Here is a 23,303-nt window from a genome sequence, read left to right as displayed (position 1 = left end):
AGAAGTTAGACCGCAGGGAATCAAATAACCCTATTAAAAATGGGGTTCAGAGCTAAACAAAGAATTCACAGCTGAGGAATGCCGAATGGCTGAGAAACACCTAAAGACATGTTCAATATATTTAGTCATAAGGGAAATGCAAATCAAAACAACCCTGAGATTTCACCTCACACCAGTGAGAATGGCTAAGATAAAAAACGCAGGTGACAGCAGATGCTGGCGAGGATGTGGAGAAAGAGGAACACTCCTCCATTGTTGGTGGGATTGCAGACTGGTAAAACCATTCTGGAAATCAGTCTGGAGGTTCCTCAGAAAATTGGACATTGAACTGCCTGAGGATCCAGCTATACCTCTCTTGGGCATATACCCAAAAGATGCCTCAACATATAAAAGAGACACGTGCTCCACTATGTTCATCAGAGCCTTATTTATAATAGCCAGAAACTGGAAAGAACCCAGATGCCCTTCAACAGAGGAATGGATACAGAAAATGTGGTACATCTACACAATGGAATATTACTCAGCTATCAAAAACAACGAGTTTATGAAATTCGTAGGCAAATGGTTGGAACTGGAAAATATCATCCTGAGTGAGCTAACCCAATTACAGAAAGACATACATGGTATGCACTCATTGATAAGTGGCTATTAGCCCAAATGCTTGAATTACCCTAGATCCCTAGAACAAACGAAACTCAAGACGGATGATCAAAATGTGAATGCTTCACTCCTTCTTTAAATGAGGAAAAAGAATACCCTTGGCAGGGAAGGGAGAGGCAAAGATTAAAACAGAGACTGAAGGAACACCCATTCAGAGCCTGCTCCACATTTGGCCCATACATATACAGCCACCCAATTAGACAAGATGGATGAAGCAAAGAAGTGCAGACCGACAGGAGCCGGATGTAGATCGCTCCTGAGAGACACAGCCAGAATACAGCAAATACAGCATCGAATGCCAGCAGCAAACCACTGAACTGAGAATAGGTCCCCCGCTGAAGGAATCAGAGAAAGAACTGGAAGAGCTTGAAGGGTCTCGAGACCCCAAAAGTACAACAATGTCAAGCAACCAGAGCTTCCAGGGACTAAGCCACTACCTAAAGAGTATACATGGACTGACCCTTGACTCTGACCTCATAGGTAGCAATGAATATCCTAGTAAGAGCACCAGTGGAAGGGGAAGCCCTGGGTCCTGCTAAGACTGAACCCCCAGTGAACTAGACTATGGCGGGAGGGCGGCAATGGGGGGAGGGTTGGGAGGGGAACACCCATAAGGAAGGGGAGGGGGGAGGGGGATGTTTGCCTGGAAACCGGGAAAGGGAATAACACTTGAAATGTATATAAGAAATACTCAAGTTAATAAAAAAAACAAAAAACAAAAAAATAAAGATATTTGGAAATGCAAAAAAAAAAAAAAAAAAAACCAAAAAAAAGAGTGTATGATCTGGTGGAGATTGGAGAATACAAAGAAAGTTGCCAGCTAAATCAAGAAGAAAGAAGTTCATCTAAACTCACTGACTTGGAGGCAGCTTGTAAAATGCTGGCAGAGATCTGCATCATGCTCTGAGCACATATGTTTTTTGATTTAGTGTTTTTCAAGGATTCTTGTCTGTGTGAATTGATAGGATTTTCTCCTTTTACTTTGCTCTTTATCTTCTGTTTGTTGCCTGTTTGTTTTGTCTAATTCTGATGTGACAGTTTTTCTTCTTTCTTGTTATATTTCATGTATTTCATTATTATTCTTTAGAAGTCTGTTTTATTAAGTGATGTAAAAATGGAGTAGATCTGGATAGAAGAGGAGTTGGAAAGGAACTAGAAACAGTGGAGAGGTAAAATAGTAATCAAAGTACATTAAATAAAATATGTCTATTTTCAATAATAGGAAAAAGAAAACTTTCCCAAGAAATATAGACATTTATTGTATTATATCTTAAGCATATAAAGTAGGTTGAATTTTAAAGAAGACAGGTTTGTATTATTCTAAACATATGAATGCGGAGAAATGAGAAGTCTTCCTCTAGGCTTTTGAGTTAGAGGAGTTACTGCAGAAAAAAATTATTCCATTCCTCAAAAGTTTTCATAAGAAGCAGATACGTTTGGGAATATTTAATTTTCTGTCTCAAAAGGAAAATGAACAGAACTTCACAAATGGTTTTAGGCAAAAATAATTTTGCTGCATATTAAAGACTGGTTCCAAAATAAAAAGTGGAACATCCTTTGAAACTAGAGAGATATAGTTAAGGGATCAAATTAAGAGATGTAAATTCATATAAGACTGAGATAGAAAAACAGAATTTTCATATTCCAGAAATGATGTGGCCCATTTGTTTGTGCCTTCACACCCTCATGTACTAGAATACATCAACAACAGGGCTGAATTAAACATTTATCGTAATGAAGGTCCCTAAAAGTAAAAAAAAAAGTCATCAAAATATGCAAAAGTAAACAAAATATGAGGATATCTCAGACAGAAAAATGCTGTTCAGGCTATGAGAAATAACATATTGTGAAAGCAAAGCAAATCACAGAAATCTGCACTGTTATTGATTGGAGAATGATCAATGGTGGAAATTATTGTTTTAAATTAAAAGATCAGTGAAATGCTTTACATACAATGGAGCATAATAATGTCTCACCAGTGGCTTCACATTTTATGAAACCTGAATTGTGTACTACAAGGTGCTATAAGACTTAGCTTGAAGAATGCAAAATACTAAGTTTGAACATAAATCTCTGTAAAATACTGTTTCGTATACAGAAAAGTTCACATCTCAGTTTAAATTTAAATAATACCAATTTTACAACTGTAAGAGAGCTATTATCCAATATATACAAGGAACTGAAGAAGTTAGACTCCAGAGAACCAAATAACCCTATTAAAAATGGGTAATAGAGCTAAAAGAATTCTCAGCTAAGGAATAATGAATGGCTGAGAAGCACCTAAAGAAATGTTCAACATCCTTCATAATCAGGGAAATGTAAATCAAAACAACCCAGAGATTATATCTTATACCATTGAGAATGGCTAAGATCAAAAACTCAGGTGACATCAGATGCTGGCAAGGATGTGGAGAATGAGGAACATTCATCCATTGTTGGTAGGATTACAAGCTGGTACAACCACTCTGGAAATCAGTGTGGAGGTTCTTCAAAAAAATTGGACATTCCACTACCTGAGGACCCAGCTACACTACTCCTGGGCATATACACAATAAAAGTGTTCCAGCATAAAACAAAGACACATGTTTCACCATGTTCAAAGAAGACTTATCTATAATAGACCGAAGCAGGAAAGAACCCAGATGCCCTTCAAGGGAGGAATGGATACAGAAAATGTAGTAAGTACATCTACACAATGGAGTACTACTCAGCTATCAAAAACACTGACTTCATGAAATTCATAGGTACATGGATGGAACTTTAAAGTGTTATCCTGCGTGAGGTAACCCAATCACAGTAAAACACACATGGCCTGCACTCACTGATAAGTGGATATTAGCCCAAAAGCTTATATTATCCAAGATACAATCCACAGACAACATGAATCTCAAGAAGTAGGATGACCAAATGCAGATACTTCCCTCCTTCTGTAAAAAAGAACAAAAATATTCATAGGAGGGGATACGGTGACAAAGTTTGGAGCAGAGACTGAAGGAATGCCATTCAGAGCCTGCCGCATCTGAGAACGCGGCATATACATATATATATATATATATATATATATATGTGGATATATATATATATGTGGATATATATATATATATATATATATATATATATATATACACTAGACAATATTGATGAAGCCAAGAAGTGCATGCTGACAGGAGCCTGACATAGCTGTCTCCTGAAAGGCTTAGTCAGAATTTGACAAATACAGAGGTGAGTGCTAGCAGCAAACTTTTGAACTGAGAATGGGGTCCCCATTAGAGGAGTTAGAGAAAGGTTTGAAGTAGATGAAGGGGGTTGAAACCCCATAAAAACAACAATAACAACCAACTAAAGTTCCCAGGGATTAAACCACTACCCAAAGACTATACATGGACAGACCCACGGCTCCAGCTGCATATGTAGCAGAGGATGGCCTTGTTGGGCACCAATGGAAGGAGAAACCCTTGTTTCTGCCAAGAATGGACTACCCAGTGTAGGGAAATGTCAGGGGGGAGCAAGAAATGTGGGTAGTTGGGGAAAGGGAACACTCTCAAAGAAGAATGGGAATGGGGGGATGAATAAGATAGGGGGGTTATCCTGGACAGGAAACCAGGAAAGGAGATAAAATTTGAAATGTTAATAAATTATTTCCAATAAAAAAATTCACCATCAGTTCAGTAACTTTGCAGATGCTCTACAGTCCATCACATGCTAAAAAAATAAAAAGAAAAAATAAAGAAGAGAAGTATGTTTAATATTCTGAATAGTATAAAATTAATCTGAATATTTTATTGTGCATAACAAATAGATATTTTAAAATAACTACTAAAGTATTTAAGACCATCTTTTGATGCTTAAAGAGTGCAAATTGTTCCAGCACCATGATTATCTTTACTGTATTGATTTCCTCATTTGTCAAAGATGTACGGAACATACCATTTATATATCCACACATATATAACAACAATTAACAGAAAAGAGGCCACATATTTGTAAAAGAACAAGGCATATGGCTTCCTAGGAGGGTTCAGAGGAAGAAAAGGAAAACAGGAAAAGATGTAATTACACTATGATTTTAATATTTACAATTTTTAATATTTTTAATATTATTTAAAAATGACACATTGACTATGAACATATGAGTCTTTACAAGTATACAGACACACACATACATACATACATACATACATATATATATATATATATATATACATTTTATGCTGCCTGTTCTGTTCTTTGATCTGTCTACTCTATTTCTAACACTACTTCTGTGTTGTTTATTTATAGAAAGCAGTATTTAATAACTTTCCAGTAAAAGTAACCAATTTCAGGTGATTTCACTGCTCAGTACTGTAAAAGGTTATGTCACTAATTATAGTAGTCACCATTCCTCATGAAATAAAGATTTTCTACAAAAATTTTTCATAGACATGGATACAAAAACTTTCAACATTTTAGGAAACTAAACCCACAAATTTGCACAAAAGAATATACACAGAAAATAACTGGCTTTTTTTCCTAGCACTGTGAAGCTCATTTAAATTAAACTTCATGGAATGTATCATGTCAGCAGGCTAACAATAAAATCATAGTCATGTCAACAGTAAGAGAAAGATATTTGATAAGGACAAACATATCATAATAAATATTGTCAAGCATTTATTATGTCTAGGATTAGAGTGGAATGTTCACAATTTCATGAAGAATATCTTGAGCCTAATGTATATTAACATCATCGTAATGGAAACAGAGAGGCAGAAAATGTAAGGTGATCCCCTTTATAATGAAAGGTAATGATGTGTCTCTAGCAATTTACTTTCAACATTAAACTGAAAAGCATAGTGAACCCACTGAGGAAGGAAAAGAAAAAGTGAAGATAAAGAAAAAGTGCTTTAGAAGAAATCTTCCATCAAATCTCATGTTTTTTTATAAAGAAAACTTCAAAAGAACAAAGGCTTTCTTTAAATATACAACACGTAAGTAGTGTTAGAAATAGAGTGGCCAGATCAAAGAATAGAACAAAGAACATAAAATGTAGATATGTGTGTGTGTGTATGTGTATACTTGTAAAGACTCATATGTTCGTAGTCAATGCATCATTTTAAAATAAGATTAAAATTATTAAATATTAAAAATCATAGTGTAATTACATCTTTTCCTTTTTCCCTTTTCTCGCTCTAAACCCTCCTAGGAAGCCGTATGTCTTGTTCTTTTACAAATATATGGCTTCTTTTTCTTTTAATTATTGTTATATATTCATAGGTATGTATAAATGATATGTTCAATACATCTTTGACAAATGAGGAAATCAATACAGTAAAGACAATCATGGTGCTGGAACAATTTGCACTCTTTAAGCATCAAAATATTATCTTAAATACTTTAGTGGTTATTTAAAAAATATCTATTTATTATGAAAAGAAGCATCCAATTGAAATATGAATCATGTAGCTATTTGTGGACTTTTTATTTGCTTTCATAATCCTAAACACTGCCAAAACATATATCAGAAAAAAATTATCATTGCCTATAATTAGGTGCTTAATATACTGGCTCATAAAATGTTTGTGGGCATCTAGGGCGTCAGTGAGTCAATTATATTTCTAATCTCTGTAACTGCTCCTGAAAGACTGCTGCTCAAAAAATCACTACTCTTGATTAATAGAAAAACATAATTATAACTAGAAAAGGCTATATGTTGCTCTTTTATTTCTTACCATGTGCACATTTTCCAATTTGCAGATAGTTTATTCTGCTGGGTATTTGGGACATGTGGACCACAGTTTTATAGCTGCTCCGACAGAGCAATCTTCCTAGTATCTATATATTACCCATAGCCAGGCAAGAAAGAGAGCAATTTACAGCTGGCACCACTCCTCAGCCCTCCTTCCTTCCTGCCCTGTATTCCAATGACATGATGAATCTACATGGGATGTATGGCACCAAGAGTTTCTGTTCCCTGTAGAAAGCTTTCTGAGATAAAATTATTTTATTTTTATGTCCAATTCTGTGCTTTATATAAATAGAAATCTGTCAAAGGAAACTTCACAGAGATTACATGACTCTGCACCATATTGTCTCCATCCACCCCCCAAGCTGATGGCATTTGGCTGATATTGCACCATTCAATTCTCATTTGTATTGAAATGCTCTACTGCCGACTTTGTAACAGCAAATGAGGCTTGCAAAAACCTCCATCCAGAGAGCCATGTTCTTCTGTAAATGTGATAATTGCCCCCATTTGCCTACTGATTCATTTGGCCTTCATATGGATAATTAAGAACCACAGACCTGTGGTAATGAACTAACCACATGGTATTCTGAACATTTGCAACATTCTGTTTAAAACATACCAATTAAACACATTGTGCTAAGGTTTGTTTAAATCAAAAGGTGCTCATTTTTACTCATACTTGAAAGTGTATATTACGTCCTTTATTGTTCATGCTGAAGTATTATAATTGGTCACAGTATGGCATAGAATTAATAATGCCAGTGTCTCATATTTCAGAATAATGTACTTGGAATTTTCTTCTTCTTGTTTATGTACCAAATGCAGAATTTCACATAAGCATATTTATTTTGATGTATTGCAAACGAACTTATACTTTGAAAGTGATGTTTGTTTTAGATGACTGCCTGAGGAAAAAGGAAAGAAATATTTGTTCACAACAGAAAAAATGATCAAACATTTCAACTGTGCAGGCACCGTTACTCTTCAAAAGAGATTCTAGTTGATTAGCTAGCTAAATTGATTTTGAAAAAGTTTCGCTTTTCATTTACTTTAGAATAATTCATTATAAGCAAAATTGAATTATATTGATGTTTTAAATTTGCATGAGAAACCTTTTCAGACTTCAGCCTTTGAATATCCATGGATTAATTCATTGAATTCATTCTAAAAGTTGGAATCTTCGTCATAAGAAGGTAAACGAGTTGCAGGGTAGAGAATGTTGTTGATAAGCACTCTTCTAATTCTTGATATTTCACTAAATAAAACCACTCCTTATCTCTGTGTACTTTTCTGGTATAGAGGGAAGCACAGTGCCCAGGGATGCTAATTCCCCCAAAGAGGTCTACTGTGACATGGTGGGGAATTATTATTTCAAATGAAAATTCTGGTCCTTGTGGTTATTAAAGGTTACTAAAATCTATACAACAGAAAACTTTGAATTCAAGGCTTCTAGGAAATAGTACTTGAGCCTATTTAAGGGAGAGTACAGAAATGAATGAGAAACTTAAATCATTTGGATTTATGGATTCTTTCTGATGAAGACTGTACTATAGAGCTGTTACAATTTTATTAAAATGTTGTGTTAGCAAAAAGTAAATAAGAAATGTGATTATTAATTATTATATTGTTATTATGCTGAATAAAAGACCTGTATTTGATATTCTCCATATGTATTATTCAGTAAGATAATCAAGCAGTTTATGTAGGGTATTTCAGGGTTAGTATTCTGATCCTAGGAGAATACACTTTCAAAAATATAATATAGACAACCACTGGTCTATTGAAAATCATTTATATAAAGGCTCCTCTCATGTTTCTGCTGGGAAAAGAGACAGGCATATATGTTATTTGCATAAATGTGCATATGTATTCACATCATATGCTATATCCCTATACAGGCATGTATATGAAAATACATGCATATAATTTACATATGTATGTGTATAACCACTTTCATATGTAGAGTGGATTTGTATGTATATAAACACACAAGTACATGTATATGTAATGGCATATAGAGGTATATATGTATCTACATATATACACACAAGAGTCCCTGTGAGTCAGTCTATACAAAGCATAACACTAAATGACTGTAGTTCTTTCTTTTCTCTTCTTGACAACCAGATTCCAGACAAATTGTAATGAGAAGCCTATCCCTATATATCCTAGAAGAGGCTATCTAGGTCTGGCCATTCTTAGGAATTGAAGAGATGATGAGATTTGTGGTCCACACCCTCTAGTTGTGTGCTTTTGGTAACTATCAGTGTATGTGTTGATTCCATGAAGCATCCCTGGTTTTACCTTTCAGTTAACTTAGAACATGAATGAAATGTTGAATGTTGTACTGGTAACAGCATATTGAGTTCATGGTGAGAACTGAAAAAAAATACAAAAACAAACACAAAAATCATTCCACTGAATTAGTGTTCTGTGGTATAAATACCTTTTGTTTTTCTGAGGCATATAAAGGTGAGAAAGTGTATCTCCATGTTTTTTTCTCCATCCTTCACTAATGTTCATATCAGGGCCTAATACATAAATTTCGCTTGAGTCTGTTCTTTGCCCGATCATCAACTGCATTCCATAAATTCCTGTTCCTTCTACGTATAGAATGCTAAGATTTACATATTCCTTGCTTTATTGTTACAACCATGGCAAATGACTACGTCTTTTATAACACACAAAATTATATGTCTTGGATTCAGATTCATAATATGTTTTGCTAGTAGTCATTATACCAATGAGTAGTTGTATAATTTGCTAAAATCAAACTACTTTGAATACTCCCAGAATCTTAATTCTAATCTGTATTTGTGCCAAATGTACTTAGTATTGACAGTCACCATTATTATCTTGGGAGAAATGATATATCCTATGATAACACATGATAAGTATCATGTGAGCCATCAGAACTTGTGAATTTGCCAGAGTTCACGTTATCTTAGACAAATGCTTACCTAGAATTATTTTCAGACTTGTGTCCTTTTAGCACATTGCTTACTGTAATCATTTTTAATAATCTTCTCAACACTCATACAAATCATGCTTGAAATATTTGAAATTAGTAAAGGAAGTGTTACATAGAGGGCACAGGAATTCTCAAACATCAGAAATATGCTAAATATGCTAATATGTTTCCAGGGAAAATAAGAAAGCCAAACTTTCGGGAAAATGTGTATCTAATCTATCATTATCAATATCTATTTTTATCTATACTCTATCATCCATCTATCTATGTATCTATCCTATATTATCTATCCCCCATTTCCCACTTCCTCCTCCCTCCCTCCCGTGCATGCTATGCCTTGTTCTCTCAAAAAAAAAAAAAGAAAGAAAGAAAAAGAAAAAGAAAAAAAGAAAAAAAGATGCTATCAGATGCGCAACATAGAGTAATACATATATGAAGATTTGGGATATTTTCCTAATTTTTAGGCAAAATTGATTAAGATCTTGAAGTGAATTAGAATTGCCTTATTAACTACCTCTTATAGCACCATGTGACAGTATACCAATGCCCATTATGATTCTTTAATGATGTAACTTATAGTCAGTGATGATCAGACTCCTGTAAGAGTAGCATGTGGTTTAAAATTTGATTACTAACATTTCACTAGTAATGCAGGAGTTATTAGTAACAGAACTCAAAGATGTAGCATTTTTGGCTCACATTTTTATTTAATTTTCTACTTTTAATGGAAAATGCCATGTAATGCTTCCTTCACTGACACTGGTATTTCTTCTGGAAGAAATCTTCCTGGCTGGCTGAATCTTACTCCTTTATATAATATATGAGATCATGTTATCTTTCCCCCCATTTCTATTGCCATCATGCAAAGTTTTAATGTGCTCTGCAGTTGTACTTTGCTATTGGACTAATAGGTTTAGATGCTTTTGGCCACCATCTTTGAATATCATTGCTATTTCCACACCTGATTTTAAGATAAATCTTAAACTATTAAAATAAAAAATTTTAAACTTCTCTACGAATATTTTTTAATAATTTCAGATTCATTGGAAGAGATCATACCTGCATAGTCAAGAACATGCCTCACATATATCTACATGCTTACCTATCCATATTCAGAAAAATAATAATTTAATTCATAATTTAATTAATATAATTGCACATTTATTTTCTACTCAAGGTATGCAATTAAGCACTTTTGTTGTCACATGTCTACATTTCTTTATCCTTCAAATACAAACGATTTTGATCAGTAGAACATAGTTTAAGAAATGCTAAAATTTTACCTCAAATTTCAAAAAGCATTATTCGTGCACTGAAAACAGAAAAGTGGCTCACGATGAAGATTATACAGCCCAAAGGTCCTGAGAATGGGTGACAGGATTTTCCTGAGACTTGAGCTCCGCGTTTACTCATCAGGACCCTCTTAAGATCACATGTAAAAGGAAAGAACAAAGAAAGAAAGAAAACCCATTCCCTTAATGTCTTAATATTTGAAAGGTAAATACATAAAAGATCCAATAATAAATAAATGAATATAAAAATGGAAAGGAAAAAAATGAATTGTGTATACAGAAACACCTAGTGTTTTGTACAGTTCTTCTAAATTTTTGGCTGAAATATTAAACAAATAAACTAAAAAAAAGACATATTCTAACTCACAAGTCTTGTGATTTTTGTTTTTATATTTCTATGTCAAATCTGGAAATTTTAAAAATAATTTTTATAATTACTTCTTCCACTAGAATACATTTTTCCAATACTGCATTTCTTCTTTTTTTTCTGGGGTTTGGTAGGAATGATACTTTATTTTAAATGAAATTATTTGTAGTAAACAGACAATGACAGTAACATCTTCAGATATTCCCAAATTTTCATTTCTTCTGGCTAGCTTGGGTTACTTTTGGAGAAGGTAGAGAGAAACCGCAATACTGTATTACTAATCTTATTCCAAGTTTCAACTACTCTAAAAACAATCTGTATTTCTGTTTAGACATGGAGATATTTCACAAAAAAATTTACAGTTGAGCTTTATTAAGAATTCCATTAATAACAGTTTAAGAAATCATGCAAAAGTTCTGGGCCGATGTTGGCTTACCCTCATAACCAGGTGAAGCAGAAGGACCACTCACCAGTTAGAAGCCAGCCTGATTTACATATTGATTTCCAGGACCATGAAGTCAGACCTTGTCTTAGTAAACAGGGAGAGAGGGAATCTCATAATAAGTGAGTGGCTATAAACTAAATGAAAAAAAAATGGAAGAAAAAGAATAGAGATTGAGAAATGGTTTAGCATTTAAAAGTACTTGGTTGCACTTCCAGACAGCTTTAGTTTAAGTCCTAGCACCTACATGGTGATTAAAAACTATCTATAATTCAAGTACCAGGGGTTCCAATTTCATTTTGGGGTCTTTTTGGGTATGTTTGCATGTGGATAGAAGAGCGTTTCTAATGTTGTTATTTTTCATCATATTGCCTGTTTTGGCAAATAACATTTTTAGATGTCAGGGAGGTGCAAATTTATAATCACCATTGTAATTTCCAACAATACAATATTTAGAAAATTTGATTATATTCTTTTTTTAGGTAAATGATGTCTAAATGTACATGATAAATAAAACACTTATTTATTTTAATGGAAATTAACAATACAGACAGTATCTTTTAGCTAACTTTATATATATATATATATATATATATATATATATATATATATATAGAGAGAGAGAGAGAGAGAGAGAGATGAGAGATGAGAGATGGTGAGCCGGAGAGAGGGCTCAGCAGTTAAAAGCACTGACTACTGTTTCAGAAGTCCTGAGTTCAATTTCTAGCAACCACATGGTGGCTTACAAACATCTGAAATGGGATCCAATGCCATCTTCTGATGAGTCTGAAGAAACGGTATATTTCAGTATATGTACTCATATACATGAATAAATAAATCTTTAAAAAGGAAAAGTGAAAACACATGGCTGAACAATCTCTATCATGGATCAAGAGGTCATCAGGATTCTAGGGGCCACAGGACTGCAATGATAAATTCTGTTTGTGACTTTAATTATTGTACAGCTAATTATCCTAATTGTAGAAAATAGGGAAAAAATTGGCTTTCACTGTTTGAGGGTAATTTCCTTCTTTCTAAGGCAGGAAGGGAAGACAAGGATGAGGGGAAGGAAAAGTTGGAAAAGTTAGTTAGCCTATACAGATTTCGGGAGGAACCTTCAACTCTACTGAAATCTAGATGTTTGGTTTATTAATTTTTTAGAGAATATGCAAAAACATTAAACCAAAAAGCACTAAATGTCAAGACCAAGGCTGAAAACTGAGTTGTGCTGACTGCTTGAAATAGTAAGAAAATTATCTAATGTATAAGAATGCCCCTGTTAGCTGGGTAACGTGGCCGAGCAGTCTAAGGCGCTGAATTAAGAATGCCCCTGTCATTATAAGCAATGGCAAACCACTTACAGTGTTAGAATTGCTTAACAGAAAACAGAAGTAAGATAGCAAGGCTATGTGCTGGCATGTGGCAAGGCACCAGGTTAGCATTACTGTTTCAGAATCCTGAATCATTCCATCTTCCTACAGTCTTTAACAGTATTTTGGGACTAAAACATTTATTATTTGATATTTTTATTTACTTTTCAATTGTTATTCCCTTTCCCTGTTTCCCATCCTTAAGTCCCCTATACCATCACCCTCTCCTTCTTCTATAAGGGTGTTCCCCCTGCCCAACCACCGCCCTTTCTGCCCCCCATTCCCTTACACTGGGGGGGGTCCAGCCTTGGCAGTCCAGGGACTTCTCCTTCCATTGGTGCCCAAGAGGCTATCTTCTGCTACATATGTAGTTGGAGCCATGGGTCTGTCCATGTATAGTCTTTGGGTAGTGGTTTAATCCCTGGGAACTCTGGTTGGTTGGTATTGTTGTTCTTATAGGGTTGCAAGCCCCTTTAGCTTCTTCAACCCTTTATCTAATTCCTCCTACAGGGATCCCATTCTCAGTTTATTGGTTTGCTGCTAGCATTTGGCTCTGTAATTGTCACACCCTGGCTGAGCATCTCAGGTTTCTGTCAATATATACTTTTTGGCACCATCAATTTTATCTAGGTTTGGTGGTTGTCTATATATGAGCTGGATTCCCAGGTGGGGCAGGATCTGAATGACAGTTCCTTAAGTCTCTGCTCTAAACTTTGCCTCCATATCCCTTTATGGATATTTTTGTTTCCCATTTTACGAAGGAGTGAAGCATCTAAATTTTGGTCATCCTTCTTGAACTTCATGTTGTCTGTAGATTGCATCTTGGGTAATTTGAGATTTTGGGTTAATATCCATTTATCAATGAGTGCATACCATGTGTGTTTTTCTGTGATTGGGTTACCTCAGGATGATAATTTCTAGTTCAATCCATTTGCCTTTGAATTTCAGGAGGTCATTGTTTTGGATAGCTGAGTAGTTCTCCATTGTGTAGATGTGACACATTTTCTCAATCCATCCCTCTGTTGAAGGAAATCTGGCTTCTTTCCAGCTTCTGGCTATTATAAATTAGGCTGCTATGAACATAGGGGAGCATGTGTCCTTGTTATATGTTGGGTATATGCCTAGGAGAGGTATACCTGGATCCTCAGGTAGTGGAATATCCAATTTTCTGAGGAAGCTCCAGACTGATTTCCAGAGTTATTGTACCAGTTTGCAATCCCACCAACAGTAGAGGAGTGCATCTGCTGTTACCTGAGTTTTTTTGTTTTTTTTTTTTTGTTTTTTTTTTTTGTTTGTTTGTTTTATTAATCTTAGCCATTCTAACTAGTGCGAGGTGGAGTCAGAATCTCAGGTTTGTTTTGATTTGCAGTTCCCTGATGACTAAGGATGCTGAACTTTTTTTTGAAGGTATAAAGTTTTTAATCCACATACATGGGATTGTTCATCCATGCAGAGAGAGGCAACCCCAAACCCAAAAAGCACACAACTTTTTTTTTTTTGTTGTTGTTGTTGTTACAGAAGGCAGACTTCAGCAACAGGGTTAGCTGGCCTTTTCTCATTGGTGGTACACAGGACAAAGGATCTGGTCAGGTATTGGCTGGCCTGCTCAAGGGGCTGTTCTTGGCTCAATTAGTCACTTCCTCATCCAGCCCTACACCTGGCCTTGGTGATTCTCTGGGAAAGAGCTAAGTTGGCATGTCCCTTAGGAGGGGGAGAGGAACTGGGTGGTCGGACAGGGTCAGGATGACATCTTGCAGTTGTTCTTGGAATTTACCACAGGGAGGGTTAGGGGATTGCTTAATTAGCTTAGTCAGAATCTTGAGCACCAAAACTTATCATATCACTGGCCATCTTGATGTTAGATGTGTCTCTCAGAAAGGTCACAAGTTTGTCATAGGCATCCTGACCACCAGATGTATTTCTCAAAACCTTGTTTTTACAACTTTGTTTCTTACATCTATGAAACTTTATTTCTTCATTCTGCCCTTTTTCTTTTGTCATAGTTTTAATCTCAAAATTATAACTTAATCTCATCACTACTGATGAGCTCATATTGCTGTTTTTTGGTTCTTTTTTTTTTTTTTCCGAACTGGGGACCGAACCCAGGGCCTTGCGCTTCCTAGGTAAGCGCTCTACCACTGAGCTAAATCCCCAGCCCCCATATTGCTGTTTTAACATCATTATCAGTACCATACCAATAAGCAATAAACCAGAGTTGTGAACCAAGGGGAAGAATTGAACAGGTTTCAAACCAACTTTTTTCTTGAGCTCTCTCTCTCTCTTAAAAAAAAAAAAAAAAAAAAAAAACTTTGTTCTAATCCTTCTCTAATCTTAGCCAAATTGTCTTTAACTCTTCCTGAGTGATCTATATAAAACCAACACAGGCCTCCTTCTTTAAGGAATAAAAAACAGTAAATCCAATCCTCTCTTATTCTGAAGGACTATATCTTAGAGGGAGGTCAGGGATTCTTGGAGGTCAGTTAAAGTCTTTCCTATCTTTTCTATATCTAAGTCAATGGCAGCCCTCAATTCTCTATAAGCCTTGTGTTGCAGGGCAATGGCAGATGTCCCTGCAGCTGCCCCTGCAGCACCTAAACTCAGCCTTAAGATAATTGCCAGAGTAATTCCCAACTCTCTTTTGTGTCTTACTAAGTCTCTAGCAACAGGATCCTAATAGTTGAGTACTTCCTCATAGGGATGGCATAACAACCTAGGCACTATATGAACTAACACACAAAAGTCATGATTGCCTTTTAGAACTTCTAAACTTATACAGTTTGTGACCCAGGAGGCATTCGCCCAGGAAGTGTTAGGAGTACTAACGTATGCAGTGGCTTCAAAGTAAGGGGATGTTACATCATTTGCAATAGAAATCAAGCCTACCCCCACACCTATGTTTGAGGGGCCTATCTCGATGGAGCCTAGGGCAAACATAAAATTCTTGTTTCCAAAGAACACTCCTTAAGTGAGCATTACAGCAAGCCCCCAGTCACTTCTCTGGTGTATCCACTTATCTGACTTGCAGGTTCAGGGAGCTTTGTAAAGATCCTAGTGTCCTTCGAGGTCCCAGCCCGCCCAATCCCAACAGCTAGTAGTTGGCTGGTGAGAGCTGACACTTGACGACTGTCAGGGTGGTCAGCAGCACCAGGTACGGTCCTTTCCAGTAAGGCTCAGGAGTCTGGGCCTGGTGTTGTCATACGTAGACCGAGTCTCTGACCTGGAACTGATGAGCTGTCTTAGGAGTCTCTGGGGCATAGGCTGCTGCCAGCTGTGACCAGACTTCTTTCTGTATCATCTGTAAGCCTTTTAGCCTGGCATACAAATCATTATTACTATGATGTGTTCATTCAATAACATCATCTAATACAATCAAAGGAGCTAGTACCCCATATAAGATCTCAAAGGGGCTAAGGCTGAATTTGGATGAGTATTTCTTGCTCCGAAGAGAGCAAGAGGGAAGGAGTGCCACCCAGTCTGCGCCAGTCTCCATGGTCAATTTGGTCAGGGTCTCTTTTAGAGTTCTATTTATTCTCTCTACCTGTTCTGAGTTTTGAGGTTTGCAGAGGCAATGTAATTTCCAATTGATCTCTAAATACTTGAGCACACCCTGGCTTACCTTGGCAAAGAAAGCGGGGCCATTGTCTGACCTGATTATGTTGGGAACTCTGAAGCAGGGTTGGGGGGGAGATTTCTTCCAGTATCTTCTTGATAACTACCGAGGCTGTCTCTTGCTTGGTGGGGAAAGCATCTACCCATTCCTGAAAAGGTATCTCCAAATACTAGGAGATACTTGCAACCATATTTTCTTGGCTTTATCTTAGTGAAGTCCACTTCCTGTTAGGCCCTGGGCTGGTCCCCATGGAACCTCCTGCCAGAGTCAACTTTCCTGAAAACATTTATCTTTTGTCATGGTACACATCAGTGAACTCTCTGCTCCACGAGATACTTGAGGCCTTTCTTTTCTCTTATCATTTTTTTCCATTGTATAATTCTGTCTTCTTTGGAAAAAATCAAGTATACACTGGTGTATGAATTTGTTTGGCTTTTGGATTCGACTACATTTTTATGCCAAAACCATGTGATTTTTTTATTACTATTGCTATATAGTGAAGCTTGAAATCATAATACCTCCCGAAGTTATCTTATGACACAGAATTGTTTAAACTATCTCAGATTGTTTTCTAAGGAAGTTTAGTATTCCACTTTTAAGGTCTTGAATGCATTGTGTTGGTATTTTAATGGGAGTTGCATTGTATCTGTAGATTGTTTTTTGTAAAATGGCTATTTTTACTATGTTGATCCTGCTGAACCATGATCATGGTAGATCATTCAAACTTCTGATAAATTCTATTTTATTTTCTTCAAAGACATGACATTCTTCTCATACAGGTCTCTTACTTGATTGTCTAGAGTTACACTAAGATATTTAATATTATTTCTGAATATTGAAAAGAGTATTCTTTCCCTAATATCTTTCTCAGCCTATTTATTGCTTGCAATATGAGGGCCACTGACTACTATTTGAGTTAATTTTGTGTCCAACCACTTTGCTAAAGGTGTTTATCAGTTGTACTAGTTATTAGGGAATATTTTTATGTACTTTATTTTCTGTGCTTATTTATTTATTATTACAAACAATCTATAATTTATTTTTAGATTTGGATAAAACATGGAGAGATAAGTGGATAGATAGTGACAGAGACAGACACAGAGATAGACACAGACACAAAGAAAATAAATGAGAAAGAAGAAGGAAAGGGACCAGGACAAAGTAGTAAAAGAATGAAGATGCAAAGAAAGAAATTTAATTTCTTGTGTTCTTTTAAATTAAAAAATGACAAAGATAAATGGATAACAATATTTGTGGTAGTATGTATCTTATGTTTACTTTAACTGTACTTTTAAAGGTAGAATTTTATAGAAATATTATTTTGTAAAATTTAGTACAAAGATGGCCATCAGTTTTGAATATATATAAAACTACTAATACAACATGTACTTATGAAGAGTTCCATACACTGGTGGAAAAGAGTAGAGATTTCCTAAGAGGAAGTCTAATCATAGTATTCAGCAACACTGATTTCTAGGATGGAATTATTTTTTTCTGCCCTAAACAGATGCTGTGATAAATTCCCCAATCCCTTTGAGAGAGTGGCTAAGCAATACTAATCTTTGTCTAAAAAGTTAGCTGAAATAGCTCTCAATGCCTGGTAATTTTTGTTTGTTTCTTGTTTGTTGTTTTTTTTTCTTTTATTGGTGATTGTGTCATCTCAGTAATATTAACTGAGGCTGTCTTTCAAAAATGTATATATTGAAGTAAGAGCTTTCTGAAGTTCAGTAGGTAAACATAGCTGGAGATGAATTTTTAACAATAAGTGAAACTTTTTGTGGTCCAAATGCCACATGGCATCTGTCTGATTAGGATAAAAATAGAAGAGTGACACAGGAAAGCAGGTGCACAGAAATGGCATGGCAGAAGCATCAAGAAGCCAGCATCCTTACTGTCCCGGCAAATATCCCAGAAGACCCCAATAACATTGGCTTCTCTATGTTCAATATCCAACTCCAATAGCTTGTTAAAGATGTTACTCAGTTGATAAAACTGCTCAGTGTGCAGCGATTTGTTTTGAATTTCCCAGAAAATCAAAGCACTAGTTCATGAATCAAGAGTTGCTTGGGAGAATGCTTTTCATCTTGAGCCCCCTCCAAAATACAACCCAGGATCAAGAATGTTTGATGAATTGTGTTTGTCTGTTTTCAAACCTAATGGAATCATTTTCATGTCAATATTGTCAACTTTGTCCTGCAACTTCAGAACCACAAATATCTGTGGCCCAATTTTCCACTGAGATACAAATGGAACCTGACACATTCTGTTTCAGCAGGGCATCCAGTTAATTGGCTGTACATTTCTGTTTGAGGGCTTTGAGTTTTAGTTCTATAAAATGAATGTCCAGGTAGATGACATTCATGAGTGATGCAGCCCAGGTGTAAGACAAAAGGAAAGCCTGCCATCATGGCAAACCAGAGCAGCCTTTATGTCCACTGTGAATAAGCTAGCCAAGCAGATGGTCAGTGATGTGTTGGATGGAAAGAGTCACAGGGAGTGACTGGATATGTATTAGATGTATGAATGATAGTGATCAATTTTAACAATTATTGGCAGACTAAATTATGTTTTATTCTCCGTGACCTCTAATTATTACTACTAATAAAAGAGTTGTAGTTTAGTTATGGTAAAGTTTAAGAAGGAAAACATTGTAGAATACTTTCCCCCTTGCTGGTGGGAATTCTCCACATGTGAAAACAGAGATTTCAGTGTATCTTGTGCATGAAGTTCCTGTCTTTGTCTGCATAGATTTGAACTACACATCTTTCTTTGCTCAGGGTGTTTATTATCCCACAGAAGGGCTTTTGTCTCTTTTATAAGCAAGACAGACATTTCTTTAATAGCAAGTCTCAGGTCAACCATGGTCTGTTCTTAGAGCCCTTGCTGAAGTGAAAGTCACTCCCACTGCCATCTGTACCTTGTGTATAGGGGTGAAAAGATGGAAATTCACTGACAGGGACAGTTTCATCTCTGCTGACCATCTGCCACAGGCGCTGTACATAATGCATGTAACAGCCAGTCTTCAGAGCAATGGTTGAATTAACCAACAGGGACTTACTGAACTGTTTGTCCCACTTTTAGACCAACATGTTCTGTTGCTAAATGGAAACACGATGTTAGAACACTGTTTGCTTTACTGAGGTAATGCTTTTCCACTAGGTCAAAATAGGTGCACACTGAGAGAAATAATCTCAAAAAGTTACTGAGAACATGAAGCAGAAACATTTCAGAATGACTTGTCTTTGCCTCCCCATTATCTCAGCAAAGGATAAAGTTAAAAATAAGAAAACAGGATATTGCTCTAGTTTTAATCTTAATAAACATTAATGGGTGATAAAGTCACTTCAAGTAAAGGATGAAAATGACAGAATGATTACTAATCTTATAAAAATAATCATATTCCTAAATATTATTTATGTTCTATCACATTTTGCTTTTTTTTCCTGGGGAATTTTGCAGCTGTGAGTGACTACCAATCAAATTACTTTTTTATTTATACTGTTTTCACAGAACAAAGACAGACTAATGATTACTTAAGAAGTACAGATAATATAATTTTGTCTTTTGACATGTGTTTGATATTCATTACACGTATGGAGTAACAAGTTCAGTCACATTTAGAAAGCACAAATAGAGAAGATTTAACTTTTATTATTAGCTCCATAACTCCAATTCAAGAAATCTAAAGAATGTCTCCTTCAATGCAAATATATTTATTATATGACAGGCTGCTCCTAGGCTGGCAGTATTTGCCCTTTTTAAAGCACTCCAGACAAACAGAAAGATCTGAACCATTATTTTTATAAAATCTCAAATACTAATACCCAATCCCTTTTACAATGTTGTTTCATCATCTACACTACAAAGTAGTGTCGAGTTCTATCCCTCCAGATGTTGGACTTTGTACAACCTCTCTCTTTAAACTACAGTTTCAGTGAACTCTAAGCATATTGTTACAAGTTGCCTAAATCTGTACATAACTTTCCTGGGCAGTTGGAGTTAGTTAATTGTCTTTGTTTACCCTTACCAATTACTCTATTTGAGTTTGCTTATTCACAGATACCGCAAGAAGGTTTCTGGAGTCATGGCCTCACTTAGAAAGGCCTAGCTTTTTCTAATCCGAGTTTAGCACAATCTCCAGGACATAAGAAAGTCTTCCAAATAGTGGCTAGATACAGTTATTTCTCTAAAAGCAGGAGAGATAGTAAGTTTGAACACAATTTTCTGGGGAAAAGACATAAAATTAACCACAATGCAGAAAGTCCCCAAGAATCCAACATGTAGACACCAAAACCTAAAAGTGAAAGAGAGACTGACAGCAGTCACGCATTCTGCTCAGCCTTGTTGGAACTCTAGTGAGCAACTGTGCTGGCTTCATGACTTTCTCCATTTCCAGTAGCTATGGTTTAGCCAGCTGAGATTGAAATTTTCCATAATTATATTTTTAAAAGTATTGAACATGGACCCTGGTGTTCAGGGTCACTAAACATGATCGTTTAGTCAGTGATTTTTATCTGATCTATTACCAACCTCTATGACATTAGTCAGCAGTTAACTAATGTGAAACTTGTATTTTGTTTAATTGTATTTCATTTTCCTCATCTCCAAGGACACCAAGGACATTGGCTAGTAATGACAGGACTGCCTCAGAAAGAGAAGATGGGTGATAAGAAATGCTCACATCCAGATTCAGATGAGACAAGACAAACTACCTTGAGTGACACAGCATTAGATCTTTCTTTCTAGAAGAATGTGACATTCTAACTAAAGACTTTGAAAGAAACTGCATGTGTTTTGTTGCAGCTGCAGATAATTTAGTTTATGTCCTGAGATCCTTATACTCAGGGCTGGATAATAGAATGGGAATAATTTAGGTATATTGTGAAGCATCTGGGTTTTAAGTAGTTATGATTATGCAAACATCCTTTATGCCTACCATAATTATCAAATATTTGTTTCATTTGAAGGTAAATGAATTTTCCATTTTAATTTGTTTTTGTTTTACATTTTTTTTTTTACATTTTAATCTAAAATAGCATCTTCTCTAATGGAAAAACATCCTGACTCCAGTTTCCTCTCCCTTCATTCCCTTCAGGTATCTTTTCCCTCATCTCTTCCCCTGTTCAGAAAAGAATGGGCCTCCAAGGACAGCAACCAAGCATCACAAAACAATATACAATAAGGCAAGATAAGAGCTCTCATAGTAAGGCTGGACAATGCAACTCAATAGGAAGAAAGATCTTCTAAGGGGAGCAAAAGAGTCAGAGTCATAGTTTCTCCCACTGTTGTGGATCCCACAAGAACACGAACTAATAGCCATAACATTTGCAGCCCCATGATGGCTCTGTGATTGCCACTTCTTTCTGCACAAGCCCATAGCATCCCTGCTCAGTTGATTCAGTGAGCCATGTTCTCCTGGTGTCTTCTAAACTCTCTCACTCCTACAATCTTTCATCCAAATTTTCCATGGGAGTCTACGAGCTCTCAGAGACAGGACCCCATGAAGACCTCCGAGTTAGACCTACTCTCTACAAAATGTCTGGCTGTGGGTCTTTGCACCAGCTCCCATCTGCTGCTAGATGGCGCCTCCTGATATGTGTATAGTATGAATCATTTATATTCTCTCTCTCTGTCTCTCTCTCTCTCTGTCTGTCTCTCTCTCTCTCTCTCTTACACACACACACACACACACACACACACACACACACACACACACACACACACAAACACACTGTTTTTTCTTAATGTTCGTTCTACCTTAAGTCTCTGAGCTACCCAGTCTCCAGTTTCTAGACACGGACTCCCTCTGATGGCACGAGCCTCAAGTTAAACCATCCATTGGTTGACTTCAAATTCTGCTCCTGTACTGCACTTGCAAATCTCCCAGGCTGGGCAGACTATAGAAAGAGGTAATTGTGGCTGCATTGGTGTCCAGACTTTAGAGTAACTTCTTGAACCAAAGTGACTAGAACATAAGGATGAAGGCTCCATGCAAGGATGAGCTCAATTTCTTTATCGTCAATGAGGTGTGTGGCTGTTGTCCTCTGTAACAGGGGCCCTGCTATCAGTTTTCAGAAAGGAATAATCTGCCCCAGCATCAGCCCAGGTTGTTTCCGGATTTCCACAGGATCTCCCAGGCCAATAACTCAACTAAATGTAACCTAGACGCAGCACTTGAAGCCTTGCCTGGGTGGAAAATATAGCCAGTTCAGACTCCATATCATGCATCAGGAAACATTCTCAGCAGGGTCACCCTAATAGATCCCAGGAATGTTTTACTGCACTAGACATCCAGTGTTCTTGTCAAATGCCTCCCACTTCCAAGTATATTGGTCTTCAGGCTCCCACTCCATCTTTTCTCCCTCCCATTCTTCCCACATATTTTCCTACATTCCCCTAGTCTCCCCACAAAATCTATTTGGATTTCTCTTTCCATGGAGATTCATCTGTCCTGTCCCGCCCACTATAGAGTCCTCCTCTTTGCCTAACTTCTTTGCGTCTATGGATTGTAGCTTGATAATCCTTTATTTAATAGCTAATAACCAATTATAAGCAAGTATATTTGTCTTCTGTATCTGAGTTCACTCATGCTGAATGACATTTTGCAGTTCCATTCTTTTGCCTGCAAATTTCACGATGTCATTTTTTTTTAACAGATGAGTGATGCTCGGTTGTCTGTGTCACATTTTCTTCATTCATTCTTCAGTTGAGGGAAATCTATGTTGTTTCCTGCTTACGCCTAGTACGGATAAAGCTGCTGTGAACACAGTTAAGGAAGTGTCCTATGGTACGACGGAGTGGCTTTGGGTATAATCCCAGGGGTGGTTTTGAGATACATCATTTCCCAATTTTCTGAGCAACAGGCA

General features: G+C 36.3%; 1 long non-coding RNA gene across 2 annotated transcripts in view; it reads right to left on the bottom strand.

The window, feature by feature from the left end:
* Positions 1–7,068: 7,068 nt before the first annotated feature.
* Positions 7,069–23,303, bottom strand: part of LOC102554147 (uncharacterized) — a 38,711-nt gene continuing 22,476 nt past the window's right edge. The window contains exons 2-4 of one of the 2 annotated variants that reach the window (XR_015671188.1): positions 10,640–10,778; positions 8,690–8,764; positions 7,069–7,290 (exon numbers count right to left, since the gene is read on the bottom strand). This is a non-coding gene — a long non-coding RNA (uncharacterized LOC102554147). The remainder of the gene's footprint in view (positions 7,291–8,689; positions 8,765–10,639; positions 10,779–23,303) is intronic. The other variant, XR_015671189.1, reaches the window with a different exon arrangement.

Source organism: Rattus norvegicus, chromosome 2, assembly GCF_021556685.1.
Source record: "Rattus norvegicus strain SHRSP/BbbUtx chromosome 2, alternate assembly SHRSP_T2T, whole genome shotgun sequence".
NCBI classification, from domain to species: domain Eukaryota; kingdom Metazoa; phylum Chordata; class Mammalia; order Rodentia; family Muridae; genus Rattus; species Rattus norvegicus.
This window is presented reverse-complemented; position numbering and strand designations above follow the sequence as displayed.